Source organism: Typopeltis vanoorti, chromosome 4 (genome assembly GCF_054136105.1).
Source record: "Typopeltis vanoorti isolate ZY-2024b chromosome 4, IOZ_Tvanoo_1.0, whole genome shotgun sequence".
NCBI classification, from domain to species: domain Eukaryota; kingdom Metazoa; phylum Arthropoda; class Arachnida; order Uropygi; family Thelyphonidae; genus Typopeltis; species Typopeltis vanoorti.
Window position 1 is genome coordinate 51,159,577 of NC_143552.1, and position 16,079 is coordinate 51,175,655.

General features: G+C 35.8%; 1 protein-coding gene across 7 annotated transcripts in view; it reads left to right on the forward strand.

Moving 5' to 3' along the window:
- The window catches only part of LOC150107294 (cilia- and flagella-associated protein 206), a 330,352-nt gene that overhangs the window by 193,425 nt on the left and 120,848 nt on the right, over nt 1-16,079 (forward strand). The gene's annotated exons all lie outside the window — the stretch shown is intronic.

Sequence of the window (16,079 nt, forward strand, 5' to 3'; positions counted from 1 at the left end):
GAGCAATTTAGGACAACTAAATCTCAACTCGACTGGATTCTATCATGAGCTCTCTTTATGAGGTTAAACATTCCCTCTGTACAATATATATTGACAAAATTTGCATCCATACAATTCTACTTAATTTTGTTAATCACTTCACGTAACATTATTGACATAATGCATCTATTTAACATTCTCTAAAGAAATGTTCATTGGAGTTATGCAGTTGCTTTCTACAATAATCACTTAAGATTTCTACACTGAATGTCCTTGCACACTATCTTATAACATTTCTTCTCATCAAAAGGAAAAGGAAAACTAAAAGTTGTACATTACCAATATTCAGGATATTCAATAGATCCGTTACTTAGTTCTTAATCAGCTTGCACTGCTCAGTCCTTCTTCCTCTAATGTGACTAGTAGGTCAAAGCCAGACTGAGATGTTCACTCATGGTGGTCCTTTGATCTGGCTATCTCAAAAGGCTCATTGTGCCTGCTCTTGACTCGTTCCATTGCCATTTGTCGTCTCGACTGCCATACTCAGTTATTCTTTTCCGAAAACGTACTGAGCCAGGACTCTGGAATGACGGTTGTCAACATCAAACTACTGAAGGCGGTCTGGAATCCATGAAGAGGTGAGAGAGAAATCCGACATCCATGAAGAACGAAAAAAAAGCCAAATGGGAGCAGACTCCTTTTATGTTGCACCCTTGGTGCCCTCTTTACCACCACGTTTTTTCTTGCTAGGTACCGATGCTTTTGCTTTTGCATGCGGGATGGTCCCTTATACCGCATCTCTTTGTGCACACAGGACGATCCCCCTCCTCCGCTTCTTCTGAGAAATACGAGCACACACTGTTCTCCATGTAAGAGCCACTGTCTTAGGCCAAGCGTTCACCCAAAAGTTTCGCCAGTGGACCTTGAACTTTTGATTTTACCTCATGACCAACATTTCATATAGAATACCTCTTAATTGTTACAGTTTACAAAACAGATCATATTACTTAGATTACATAAATTCCATATTAAGGTATCCAATTTATAGCACTTTTTACAGTCTATTTTTTCTTTACTTAAGCACAAGCATCTCCTTGTTGATTTATTACACTTGTTAAATCCTGAATGAAATTTTTCTAGAGTGTTCTAATTGGGTGCTGGTGGGATCATTATTCAATAGGAGGTAGGTAGCCCAATCTAACAATAAAGCATTAAGCTTACCTGTATAGTCAGTTTGGTTGAGAACCACAGTGGCATTGCCCTTATCCGCTTTGGTGATTACTATTTCTCTTTTTCTTCATTTCTTGTAGAGCTTCATATTCTCATTTGGATAGGTTGGTTTTTGGTGGTCTTGCTTTGGTGAGAACACCAGCTACATCCAGTTTGATATTATGGGAGATATGGTTTGGAAGGTTGCAGATGCCATGTTCTATCTGAATCATTATTTCTTTGGCCGGTATTTTTTTAGGAGTTATGACGAAATTGTGGCCACATGCCAGTACGTTGAGTGCCTCAGGTTTCAAGGTAACAGAAGACAGGTTGATTACAGTGTTGCGGTTTGGAGGTAGAATTCTTTTTCAAGTTTTCAAATTTTTTGATGTGCCGACTTCATATTTTTTCAAATTCTTTCTCTGCTGAAGCACACGAGCCGTCGTAGAGAATCGTCCAAAGGTCATGGTTCAGCATGGTGGAAAGCTTCTCCTCTAGCTCCCAAATAGCTTTGTTTATGTCATCCAGGAGAACGCACGTAGCGGTAATTTGTTTTCGTAGTAGGGTGAAGCTAGTGCAGCTATAAATGAGAACCTTCTGTGAAGAGAAACAGCGCTTTAATTTCACACAATTTGGGATTACCTTATTATCCTCGCAGTTTTTAAGAAGGTCAAACAATTTAGCTGTCTCGATATCTTCAGCTTTAGTTTGCCATATTGGCTGGCCTCGTGTGTGATAGAATCTCTGTGAATGATAGTAATTCTTGTAGATAGGCTTATACGTTGGTAACATGACTATTAAATTATTTCAGGAATTTATAACGTGTACTGGAATATTAATTAAAAGAAACTTTAATAAATATTTTCTATGTTAAATTATGTTAAATTTTTTCTTGACAATTATTCATAAGACTATTACACTTTTTTATATAATCTTTATCAAGTAGCTTTATTTTATCCTCCTACATGTTTCGCCAATCTGTTTCTATTGGCATCCTCAGGGAATACAAACTAGTAAGCTAAAATGAAGGTTACAGACTAGGTTATAACTGATGGGTCTAAATCATACAAAAAATTGGTATTGGGCGTGACAATGTGCGTGTCTCGTTAACGTGATTTATTCGTAATGGCTCATGACGTAATTGTTATGAAAGTTCATTTCTTTGATGTTTAATGATCTGATAAAAGTTTTCCAAATTTCTGGTAAAATTAGACCTTGATTCTTGTTTAGGTTTTCAGTTTTACGGACGACTGTAGCTGCTTCTTTAAAGGTTCTTGAATGGTAGTTATCTTCTATGTATGGCATAAGGCTCTTATCCCACTCAATGTGATGGTTAGTAGAGGCAAAGTGGCATGAAAGGCCCGAAATGTCTTGTCTGTTATTTCTGACATATCCTATGTGTTCTTTCTTTCTCGTTTCAAAGCTTCTAGATGTCTGACCTACGTAACTAATACCACATGAGCAAGGAATATTATATACTCCAGAGTACTTGTAGAATGGGTGAGGATCTTTCAGTGATCTTAAAAATTTCCGAATAGTGTTGATTGGTTTGAATGCCACTCTGATCCTATGTGGTTTTAAAACGTTAGCTAATTTTTTGAAACGGTTGGTGACAAAAGGAATCGTAATTGTACTGATATATTGGACGTCATCACGTTGTCGATGTGGTATATCAGTAAATAGAATCTTGTTATAGAGTCTTTTTGGGTAACCATTTAAAGAAAGTTCTCTAGATATTGTGGTTAATTCTGTTAGTAGGTCATCCTTGTCTGTCGTATACTGTATAGCTCTTTTCTTGAGACTATGGACAATGCTAAGTTTCTGAGATATGTGATGAGCTGAGTTGAAATGGAGGTAACGTCCAGTATTTGTAGGTTTTCTGTATACAGATAGGTTGATACTATTATTGGATTGTTTCTTTATTAAAATGTCAAGGAATGGCAGTTTTTTATCTTTTTCCATTTCTTATGTGAATTTGATGGTATTGTGGAAACTATTGATTTGGTTGAGGTAATTCATTAGTTCTTCTTTAGTATGATCCCAAATGATAAAGATGTCATCTACATATCTGTACCAAATTTTCGGTTTTGGAAAGATCTGGGTTAAGATTTTTTTCTCTAGATCTTCCATGAATAAGTCAGCACAAGGAGGTGAGAGGGGGCTACCCATAGCTAATCCAGTGAGTAATCTAATCAGAAATAACAGACAAGACATTTCAGGCCTTTCATGCCACTTTGCCTCTACTAACCATCACATTGAGTGGGATAAGAGCCTTATGCCATACATAGAAGATAACTACCATTCAAGAACCTTTAAAGAAGCAGCTACAGTCGTCCGTAAAACTGAAAACCTAAACAAGAATCAAGGTCTAATTTTACCAGAAATTTGGAAAACTTTTATCAGATCATTAAACATCAAAGAAATGAACTTTCATAACAATTACGTCATGAGCCATTACGAATAAATCACGTTAACGAGACACGCACATTGTCACGTACAATACCAATTTTTTGTATGATTTAGAACCATCGGTTATAACCTAGTCTGTAACCTTCATTTTAGCTTACTAGTTTGTATTCCTTGAGGATGCCAATAGAAACAGATTGGCGAAACATGTAGGAGGATAAAATAAAGCTACTTGATAAAGATTATATAAAAAAGTGTAATAGTCTTATAAATATTTTCTATGTTTCAGCAATGTCACATCACCATCTTCGTGGGAACATAAAACTATGACATGTGCATGCAGGCACTACAAAGAGCAAATGAGGCAGAAGAGAGAGAAAACTAGCATTGTTCCTAGAGTCCTAAAGGTGCCACCTAGCTGGCAATATTGGGTTGTCTTGGCTGTTGGGCTGAAGTTCTCAAGATGCAAGCTTCCCAAATTTGGGACAATCTCATGCACCCAAATTTGTTGAGGTTTGGAAAGTGTTTTAGAGCTGAGGCTGATTCCATGAACAATCTTTTTTATTTAAATTTGTTGCGGTGTAATAACATGGCTTTCTTTCAGCGTATTCTGTGGTAGGTATCCAGAGCATGGTCTGCAAGCCCAGAGTGGCTGTATTGGTGAAACAAACAGATAGAGTGGACAGCCATAGGTTCACCACTCTCTCTCCACCCCTAGCCAACTTCTTTATGGAGACTTTTGAAGAGAAAGCCTTAAATTCAGCCCCACACAAACCCACTGTTTGGCTACGCTATGTTGATGATTTGTTTGATATTTGTTCACATTGCTCAGATACACTCTACTCCTTCTTAACACACTTAAACAACCAATACCCCAGAATCCAGTTCACCTTAGAAAACTAAGAAAACAACAGTCTCCTTTTCTTAGACACTCTAATCACTTGCAGCATGATGGATCCATGGCTTTTTCTGTTTTCAGAAAACCTACCCATACAGGCAGATACATTCACCAGCAATTCTCCCCCCCCCCCCACAACAATATGGGGTTATAAAATAATAAATTTAGTTTAATCCTTTATCCAAGTGGAAGCAAACAAAGTTTGCACCTGAAGTATCTTCAGGACCGAGATAACTCGTGGTAAAAGTGAACCAAGCTCTCATCACTCCTTGTCTTAGTATCTCCCATAATGCAATGCACATCTCCTTGCAGACATGTATAATGCTATGCATTAAGGGAAGGGTCACTACCCATACCGGTTTCGACCTTTATTGAGGTCTCGTCAGTGGGAGCCAGACCTAGAGGTGGTGATACCAATGCAGAAGCAATGGAGAAGTCATATTTACCTATACGAGTTGCCAAAAGGTGTCTCAACTTATTATTCGATTACTCTGGATTTAGAAAAAGATGTTGGAAGTTTTTTTCTACTTGGTTAGACTATAATAAATTTAGTTTAACTTTAGGGGTTATAAAAACACTATATAACAGGACAAAATTAATCTGTTCAGATGACAATGCCCTAACCACTGAACTAAACCACATTTTTAACACTTTCTTAGCCAATAGCTATAATCCCCCAAAAATCCAAAAAATATCAAAACCAGTTAACCACAACCCCCCCCCCCCCTTCATATCACACTAAATTCATCACTATTTACTATATCCGGGGCATCTCTTAAAAGTTAACCAAAATTTTAAAAAAATATGATCTGACTTCTTGTTACAAACCATATAAGAAATTGGCATCCCTTATCTGCTTATTCACCAAAGACCAGCCACTTCCCCTATACCTACCAGGTCCCTTGCAGCTGTAAACTGTCCTACTTTGGCAAAACAGGCAGGACAGTAAACGTCAGGATATCAGAAAAAAAGACTACATCTGATTTCACCAATACAGCCACTCTGGGCTTGCAGACCATGCTCTGGACACCCATCACAGAATACGCTGGAAGAAAGCCATGTTACACCGCAGCAAATTTAAATAAGAAAGATTATTCATGGAATCAACCTCAGCTCTAAAAAACTTTCCAAACCTCAACAAATTTGGATGCATGCGACTACCCCAAATTTGGGAAGCTTGCATCATGAAGAACCTCAGCCCAGCAGCCAAGACAACCCAAAATAGCCCTCTATGGGGCACCTTTAGGACTAGGAACAATGCTAGTTTTCTCTCTTCTGCCTCATTTGCTCTTTGTAGTGCCTGCATGCATGTGTCATAGCTTTATGTTCCCATGGAGATGGTGATGTGACATTGCCAAAATATAGGAAGTATTTATTAAAGTTTCTTTTAATTAATATTCCAGTGTACGTTGTAAATTCCTGAAATAATTTAATAGTCATGTGTGTCCAAGACAAAGCCACTTATGACTTCCAAGCAAAAGGTAACTAGAGTGCAATGGTGTAATTGTGCAAAGAATGTTGTGGGGTCAAGAGGACTGGAGAAAGTTACTTTTTTAGTGATAAAAGTATGTTTTGTGTGTCCCATGGTCATCAAGGGATATTGTGTTTGGCATCTTAAACAAGAATCATTTGATAATTCTTCTGCCAGCCTGGTTGGCCAAGTGGTTAGCATAACTGCTCTCTAGCCAAAGGGTTGCAGGCTCGAATCCCCCCGTGGGCATGGATGTTTGTGATTGTCTTTGAAAATACTAGTGCTGTAGATGATGAAAGTATTTGCAGTTCATTGTAGTTAGTGGATTGAGTGATGGAGACAGAGAGTTGTGCAGTAGGTGCCCTCCCTCGATGAGTCATTGGACTTCCTGGAGGTTCATTAATAATAATAATAATAATAATAAAGAATGCATGAAACAATCAGTGAAATTTGCAACTGCTGTCGTGGTATGGGCTTGTATGACCACAGGGTGTTCATGTTTGTTGGCTGTGTATTGCGTACGAAAGAGTCAATTCCAAAGTGTACCAAAAAATTCTTGAGCACTTTCTGTTACCAGCATCGGAAAATTTTTGTGATGGTGATTTCATTTTTCAGCAAGATTCCTCTTCTTGTCACACTTTCAAGACTACTACTAGATGGCTTAAAGAAAGGCAAATCAATGTTCCTTGGCAGACAAGTTCATCAGATTTAAATCCCATTGAGAATTTGCAGGGAATTATGAAGAAATTGCCTCAAGAGACAAAAATGAACTTGTTTCTAGTCTGAAGACCATATGGGCATGTTTTAATAAAAAATGAATGTGAACTGTTAGTAAATAATATGCCAAATTGTTTACAAATAGTCATAAAATTTGATATTTTAATGATACTTGTGACATAATGATTAGAAATATATACACGTTTGCACAAGAATAATGTTTAATTTGCCAAATATTTCAGTCTGAATATTACAGACCATCTTCAGTGGCTACATAGGAATGGTTTTAATAAACAAAGTGGAATACAAACAATTGATCATTCACACATAGAACAAGCCGCGTGATGTCATATTGCTAAGTATTAGAAGAGTAAACATTTTCAAAGTCATGATTAAAGATATTAATTCAGAAATTCATATAATAATCTTAAATAACATTAGACTAATATAGGAAATTTACAAAAAAAAAAAAAAAATTAATGTGTTATCCTGATTAAACTTTCCCAAAAATTTTGATATAGATATACAGTCATTACGATTCAAGTTTGAATCGTAATGACTGTATGACAAATTTGAATGTTTATTTAAAGAAAGTGTGGAGGCCTTACTTAAACGTCCTAACTTGATCGTAATGACTGTATATCTATATCAAAAATTTGGGAAAGTTTAATCAGGATAACACATTATTATTAATTTTTTTTTTTTTTTGTAAATTTCCTATATTAGTCTAATGTTATTTAAGATTATTATATGAATTTCTGAATTAATATCTTTAATTATGACTTTGAAAATGTTTACTCTTCTAATACTTAGCAATATGACATCGCGTGGCTCATTCTATGTGTGAATGATCAATTGTTCGTATTCCACTTTGTTTTTTAAAACCATTCCTATGTAGCCACTGAAGATGGTCTGTAATATTCAGACCAAAATATTTGGCAAATTAAACATTATTCTTGTTCAAACGTGTATATATTTCTAAATAGTGATAAAGGGGATGCAACAAAGTACTAATTATCATGTTGTTTCCCTTTGACTATTTTCTCCATTTATATTCACATTATTCTAATATTTTGAAGCACATTAAAAATTATTCTAATTTTGTGAATTTCAAATAACAGTTTTCTTATAATTAATATTGCATTTTTATTTGTTTACATGGTTATGTAATATACAAAGTATGTAGATTTAGATGATGCTGATTCATATTTGATAATAATTATTTTCTGTACAATAAATTAGAATTTCAAATTGTTCAACACATTTTCTTTTATTATTCTAATTTTTTGATTCAGAGGTGTAGTTAGTGGTCTTGGAAGTGTGACAAGAAGCTTGAATCTTTGCTAAAAAAGGAAATCACCATCATATAAATCTTCCAATACCAGTAACATAAAGTGCTCAAGAATTTCTTGGTACACCTTGGAATTGACTCTTTCGTACGCAATACACAGCCTACCTGGACCCTCGGTGGTCATACAAGCCCATACCATGACAGAGGTTGCAAATTTCGCCGAACATTTCATGCATTCTTTATCTAATGCTTCTTGCTTAAGACTCCAAAGATATATTCCTTCACGACAATGGGGATACATCAAACATACTTTCATCGCTAAAAAAGTACCTGTTTCCAGTCCTCTTGACCCCACAATAGTCTTTGCTTACACCATTGCACTCTAGCTGCCTTTTGCTTGGAAATCATAAGTGGCTTTGTCTTAGGCAGACATGATTTAAAACCCAGTTTGTGAAGTCGTTTCGATGTCATAGATTTAGACACATTCACACCTAATTCTTTCCATCTCCTGTGAAAATACCTTGCACTTTGGAAGCAGTTTTTCTTCACAATATTCTTCAATCTTCTCTCATATCTTGATGTAGTTATTACCTTTTTGACCGCTATTCCAGCAATTATTTGGAAAACTCTGGTTATTAGAATACTGTACATGAGTAGAGTATTTCAATACTCTACTCATGCTTGCTTAAGAACATTTCAGTTCCTTCACTATAAACTGTTAAGTTTGGCCTTCTTTGTGTAGAGACACCATATGAAACTTTGTAGCTTCTGGTGTGTCACTCATTTGACCCATGTTTAGCAAATGATTAACTGAAATCCATGGGCAAAGGATTCCTCACACACGAGTCAGTCCCACAGCTACTGAAATATGTTATTTCTATACTCTCCTCAAAACTAATCGGAAAAATTTGGAATATTCTAATATTTTGAACCACATAAAAATTATTCTAATTTTGTGGATGAATGTTTTAAAATAACAGCTTTCTTATAATTTATATTACATTTTTATGTATTGATATGGTTATATAATCTACAAAGCACGTAGGTTCAGATTATGCTAATTCATATTTGGTAATAATAATTTTATATGTAATAAATTAGAATCGAAAATCATTCAACACATTTTCTTTGATTATTCTAATTTTTTGATTTGGAGGTGTAATGCTTTTTGTATTAGAATGAGAGTTGAGATGAGCAGGCATCCAAATATTTTTGATCAGATAGCATATACTGATTCTTAACAAAAAATTCTACGTATGTTGCAATCTCCTTGTCAAGACTACATGATCATTTTACCCAAGTGGAGGCAGTATGGCTAGATTGGTTACTGCTTAGTTCTCTGATGCTATCATGATGTCCAGTATTCTCAGACCTTGAGTACCCTCCATCACATGTTTTCTCAGGTAATTTTGTCTTAGTAACTGTAATAAATTTCATTTCCTGTTACTGTTCCTTTTTCCAGTCTGTGTCTCCTTAGTTGAAGCCTCCCATAATAATTACTTGTCCCTCACTCATTATACTAATTTGCCAGTATATACCACCCACATTCTTCCCTATACCTCTTGACATGTAATGGCAACCAACTATATATTCATTCTTTTGGCTTCTATCTCACAGCATATAGCCTCAAATGAACTGCCATCTGCATCCCTGTCTTCCTGATTTACTACTTTCTTTGGCTTCAGTTCTACTGCTATCATTAGCAAAACCTTTCCTCATTTTCTGTTTCCTCTGTCCTCTCTGGAAATACTATATCCATTACATTTTATCCCTATGACTGTATCATCCTCAGCCAGCCAAGAGTCACTGATCTGTAAATTTTGCCTAAGTTCAGCTAACCTGCACCCAAAACTCTCATTCTGAATACTTCTGGTATTAGTATACATTAACTGCAATATCCCCTTTATCTCACAGCCTCCCCACCTTGTATTGATTATCCCACTAAAGTTAAAAGACTGGGGGAGTTACATTCAGCATTATGTGATTACTCTTCCACTTACTAGGTTGCTTGTACCAACATCCACCTGCAGATCCCCCCCCCCTCCACCCACATACCAAATATTCTAGTTTCCCTGATCCTACACTTCTGAACTCTTGCTGAACACTTTATCAAGAGTCCTAACTCTGAATTCATTCAAATGCAAACCATCCCTCCTCATTATATAAATCCTTCCATCAAACTCACTCCACACATTCACAAGTTCCATACCATTCCTTCTGCCCAACCTCCACACTGACTCATTTCCAATCATAGCAAACGCAGAAGAAACAAATTTTGCTTTCTCACTCTTATTTGCTTGTACTGGAAACTAGAATTTTACCCAAGTGGAGTAAAATTAACCTCTTTCACCTCCTCTTTCTTCATCCTTAGAGCATCTTTAACATTGTTAATCTTGGTTCTAAGGAAACATAATTTCTTTAGACAGCAATGAAAATGTATCAATGTAAATATGATTGTGGTAATTTAGATATTTGTATAATTGCCAAGGATAAGCCTGCATCTTCATTCAAAATTTTTACGTGATTTGAGAAGGATTGTGGAAGAAAAGCTTGGTGAAGAACAAACTGGATTCAGGCCAAATAGAGGCTGTCAGGATCAGATTTTCACTTTACGACAAATAGTTGAGAAATCATGGGAATATAACAAAGATCTGTATTTAAGTTGTGTAGATCTGGAAAAGGCATATGACAAGGTGCCAAGAGATGATCTATTCAAAACGCTACAGTTATATGGTGTCAGTGGGACATTATATCAAGCAATACTTAGTCTTTCTTTGAGTTTGTAAGTTAGCAGTGGAATTGAAGGAAGTACAGGAAGATGGTTTAATGTTAAATCTAGTGTCAGACAAGGATGTACATTATCCCTTCTGTTATTCATTATCTATATGGATCATTATGAAGGAAAGTGGTATTAAACCTGATATCAAAATTGGAAATGTTAAGGTCAACTCTTTGCTTTATGCGGACAATGTTATACTTCTAAATAAATCCACTAGAAGTCTGCAAGATTCCCTGACTAAATTGAATAACTGTTGTAATAGATATGGTATGAAGGTTAGCAATAACAAGACAAAGACAATGAAAATAGGCCGATGCATTGAAAATATCAATTGCATTGTGAATGGAGAACCATGCAATTTGTTCTATAACAAACAGAACATTTCAGCTACTCAGGCACAGTTTTAGTGAAGATGGTAAATTAAATATGGAAATAGACAACAGAATTAACAAAGCTGACATGGTAGGAAGTCAACTGAATAAATTTATATTGAATAAGAGAGAAATTAGTCAAAACACTAAATTAGCTGGATACAAGACAGTGTTAAAACCAATTTTAACTAATGGATCTGAGAGCTAGGTTAGAAGTAAAACACTTGACCAAAGACTAGAGAACTGCAGATATGAGAGTCCTGAGAAAGATTAGGGGAATGAATAGATGGCATCAATGTCAATATCATATTAAAAATGAGGATATTAGGAAAGAAGTTAACATTGTCAGCATCCAGGAATGCATTAGCAGAACTAATCTAAGGCGGTATGGTCACTTAAACAGAATGGGAGACGAAAGATTAGCAAAACACATGTTCTATGCCAGGTTGGCAGGAAAAAGACCCAGAGGAAGACCAAGATATAGGTGGATTGATATCGTAAAAAGTGCCTTAGAAGATTTAAATATAAGATCTGAAAATGTTGGAGTCTTGACAGGTAATAGACTGATTTGGAGGAAAATTGTAGATAAGAAGTTAGTAATGATGTAATTTTTCATGTGGCACTATCATATCCTGTACACTCCTTGAGGGTACATGACAGGAATTTGATGATGATGATTATGATGATGATATGTATTGAATATATATTGATTAAGTATAATAAATATAGTATAATTAAATAAAATAGATTGCAAATTTAATTTGTACTGATTAAAATTTATTTACAAATGTAAATTATTTTTTATGATATTATTTTCAAAAAAGAAAGTTCTTAGGTAATCCTATAAATATTTTTGTAAATATTTTCACCTGGACTTCTAAGCTAGACTCAGATTATTGAATCTCCAAATACCAAGACTTCCTGTGCCCTACTATTATCTCCCACATACATATCTGCTTTATATTGACACAAGTATTCTGCTGTGATCATTTAATCCACTTCTTGTGTTTACTGTCACTGTGCAAATTTTAAAATCACTCTTGGTGAATTAACATTCAGAAATTCATTATAGAAATGCACTTCAGTTATTATTATTATTATTACCCAAGACCCAATGGAGTCAAAGACTCATCTTGGAGGTCCTTTTATCTTACACATAGCTCATCATACTGTGCTTTAAACACACTCAAATTCTCTGCAGACACCACACTCTCAGGCAAGACATTCCAATCATTCACAACTCTGCATGGAAAAAACCCGCTTCTCACTCCTCTACTCACATTCTCTTTATACCGTTTCCAGGGATGACCTCTGGTTCTCCCCTTATCTCCCACTATTTTCTGTAGAACCTCTCCAACATTGATCCTATAACAACCCCTTACTAACTTGTAGGTCTCTATCATATCTCCCCTCTTCCTCCTGTCCACCAGACTCTGCAAATTACATCTTTCCTCATACTCGACATTCCAGAGGTCAGAAACTACCTTAGTCACCTCTGGACCCTTTCCAACATCTCTTTATCCTTCTGAAAACCAGGTGACCAGATCTTTATGAAATATGTGAAAGTCTGAAAATTTGTTATAAAAACAATTTAAACTCCATGCTTCAGAATTATTATTGTAACTGCAAGCAAGTGTATTTTTGAACTTCCTGTATCCAAAAAATTGTTGAAGAGTAGTGCCATGACAAATATGAAAGGCATCCTACTGTTTGCAGTAGATATTGGAAATGTGATAATGTGTATATTAACAATATCACTAGAGATCAGTTTTGATTCAGTAGTATAGCGATCATCATTACACTGCTACAAGATAAGAATTAACTATAATACTGGAAAATGATCTCACTCAGTTAATAATATCATTTAATTCTATTGTGGGTAATACATTTGAGAATAGAAATTATTTAGAGATTCAGGCTATCCATCTGGGAGAAGACTAGAAAATACCATTCCTTTTAGCTAACTAAATATCTCAACCTGCCTACCACCTCACACTATGCTGCCACTCTTTGTCCCCACCCCCCACATATATCTTTTCATTTATGGGGATGGCACATTTCCTCTGCTGTCATCAGCACACTTTGTTCATACCTCTACTGTTTTCATAAAAACATCACACCCCTCATTTCTATTCACCTCAGTGTATCATTCTCATCCAGCCATGTTTAACTTAGCAACTCACTTGATGCAACAGTTTAATTTCCCTTGTTGTTAATACTTCTACTATTCATAAACAAATACAGTAACTCATTATTGAATCCATAACTAGTCTATTTTATCTTCCCTTAGCTATGATTCTTCTCTCCGCTGACTTTGACCTCTCGTCTTTATCATAACCTAACCTTTTGCTTAAGGTTTAACTACTCCATGCATCCCAGACCCTTCTTACAATGATTTTTCTTCCTGCATATTTACTGCCACTTCCAGCATCTAATGTCACATATAACTCCTATCCTCATTCAATTTCCCTGTCTTACATACTGTTTTCTCATTAAACTAAATTAAATATTTTATTTTCTATTCTTGAGAGATACTCGTGACATTAAATTAAGAAATATAAACACGTTAGCACAAGAATATTTTAATATTTGCCAAATATTTCAGCCTGAAATTAACAGACTATCCTCAGTGGCTTGATAGTTTTTTTTGTCTCAGTCTTTCAGGTATATGTATGTAAAAAACTTGCATTCTTTGTTTGGATAAATAGGTTACCATATTGCTTATATGCAAATTTAATCCCTTATTTATCAAAGAAAAACTGTCATTCATTTTTGATTCAGATATTGTATGTGGACCTGACAATGTGGTATATGGATCTACTTTACTTTCTTCAAATTCATCCCTAACTCATTTCTTACAACAACAAAAAAAAAGTAATCTTCAACCTAATCTTGCTTTTCTATACTACTCACACTGATATTCTCGGTGAAGAAGAGATTTCTCTTAAATAACAATACCCCTGAGCTTCTCTTACCATAAATATAAATACTGACATCATGTGTTAATCATGATTAACACGTTTGCTGCCATGCTATTTCGGCATAGTCTGTTCCTGTACGCCAAGCAATTTCACTTCTTCAAGGTCAGTACGGTAATCTCATTGCCGGCGGTAAGCGTCATACGAGTATACTCGTAGTTGGCTTGTGCAGAGCATATACTATCTATGATAATACACAGTTTTGATGCTAGCTCCACAAGCCAAGCATTTTCACTTCCTCAAGGTCAGTACAGTAATCTCGTTCCCGGCGATAAGCGTCATACGAGTATACTCGTAGCTGGTTTGTGTAGCTGGTTTACCAACTACGAGTATACTCGTAGTTGGCAGCGAATGTGTTAACACATGATGCGAGTATTTTTTTCACATTAATGTGTACTATGAATTCCTGTATTTTTTCAGGAATTCATAGAATGACAAAATACTGACATCACATGTTAATCATTATCATTTTTATTTCAGTAACCTCCATGGAGTCAATAGACTCATCATGGTTTAGTCATTAATATGAACTCCAAATATAGTAAAATTAGCAATCTGCTACAAATAGCTAAATGTGCATTGCTTTTTTTTTCCCCATTAATTAAACAAGAGTGAAGAGTTATGAATTCTACACTGGTGCCCAAAAGTTAAGGACAAACTACATTTTTAGTATATGAAAGCATTTTCATGACTACAGCCAAACGTGGACATAAGTTTATTGCCACCATACTAATAAATTATAATGCATGAAAAATGTGTTATAAATTTCATACTTGGAGAAATGTATGCAGAGAGACATTTCAGTATGGAATATGCCCACCCTGAACTGCAATGCAGCGCTCACAACATTGTACCATGTTTAGCACTAAGTGATTCAGGAGTTATTGAGGCAAACTAGCCCACTTCTCCTTCAGAGCAAGGATAAGGACTTGCTTTTTTTCTGGAGGGGAATTATGAACAGCAATATGTCTCCCTATTGCATCCCAAATATGTTCTATGGGGTTGAGATCTGGGGGGACATGCAGGCCACTTGATTTGATTAATATCCTCAGTCTCCCAAAGTATTTCCACTGCTCATGTACAATGTGGTGTGGCATTGTCATCCATTAAAATGAATTCTTCGCCTACAGCACTAAGGAACTAATGAACATGAGATTGAAGAACTTCATTGCAGTATCATTCACCAGTCACAATCCATTTTTTCCAGCACTTGTAGCTCGGTGCATCCATTAAGCATAATGCCTCCTCACACCATGACCCCAGCACTGCTGTATCTATCCCTTTCGAGAACATTCTCATGATGGTAAGCAGACCACTTTGGCTCAGACATCTATTCACAGTTTTTTGACATATCAAGTGTTGTCTAGAATCAGAGAAAAGACTAAAACAACTGTCATCCGTAAAGAGTACATTAGCTCATTGGTGTTGTATCTAATCTTTATGGATACAGCACCACTGAAAATCTGTTCTATGATGAGCTTTGGATAAAGGGATGCAAACTACAGGCCTTCGGGCAAATAGGCCTACTTGTCTCAGACATCTATTCACAGTTTGTCGAGATATCCACATACTTGTGTTTGAATGGAGCCAACTTGCAAGCATAGTAGATCGATTTTGTTTTGCTATTATAACTAAACATCTAACTTCATACTCCATGATAGAGCAAGGCAACCTTTTAGTTAACGTCTGGAACACATTCCATTGTTTTGAAACTCTGCCCAGGGCCTGGATACAACACTGAGATTCCAAACTCTCTGGCAATATCAGTAATTTTGCAGCCTTCCTTAAGCTTTCCAATAATTTTTTCCCATGTGAAATCATCTAGACGATGTCTTTGAGACATCACAACACACCCAAATTTGCAACTTTATTCCATAGGAAAAGAGCTCCCTTCAAACACAATTCACTTAGCACAGCCTTTTGTCTTTTATCCTGTTAAGTGCTACCACATGATCTCCTTTGTGCATGATTCCAAAATTT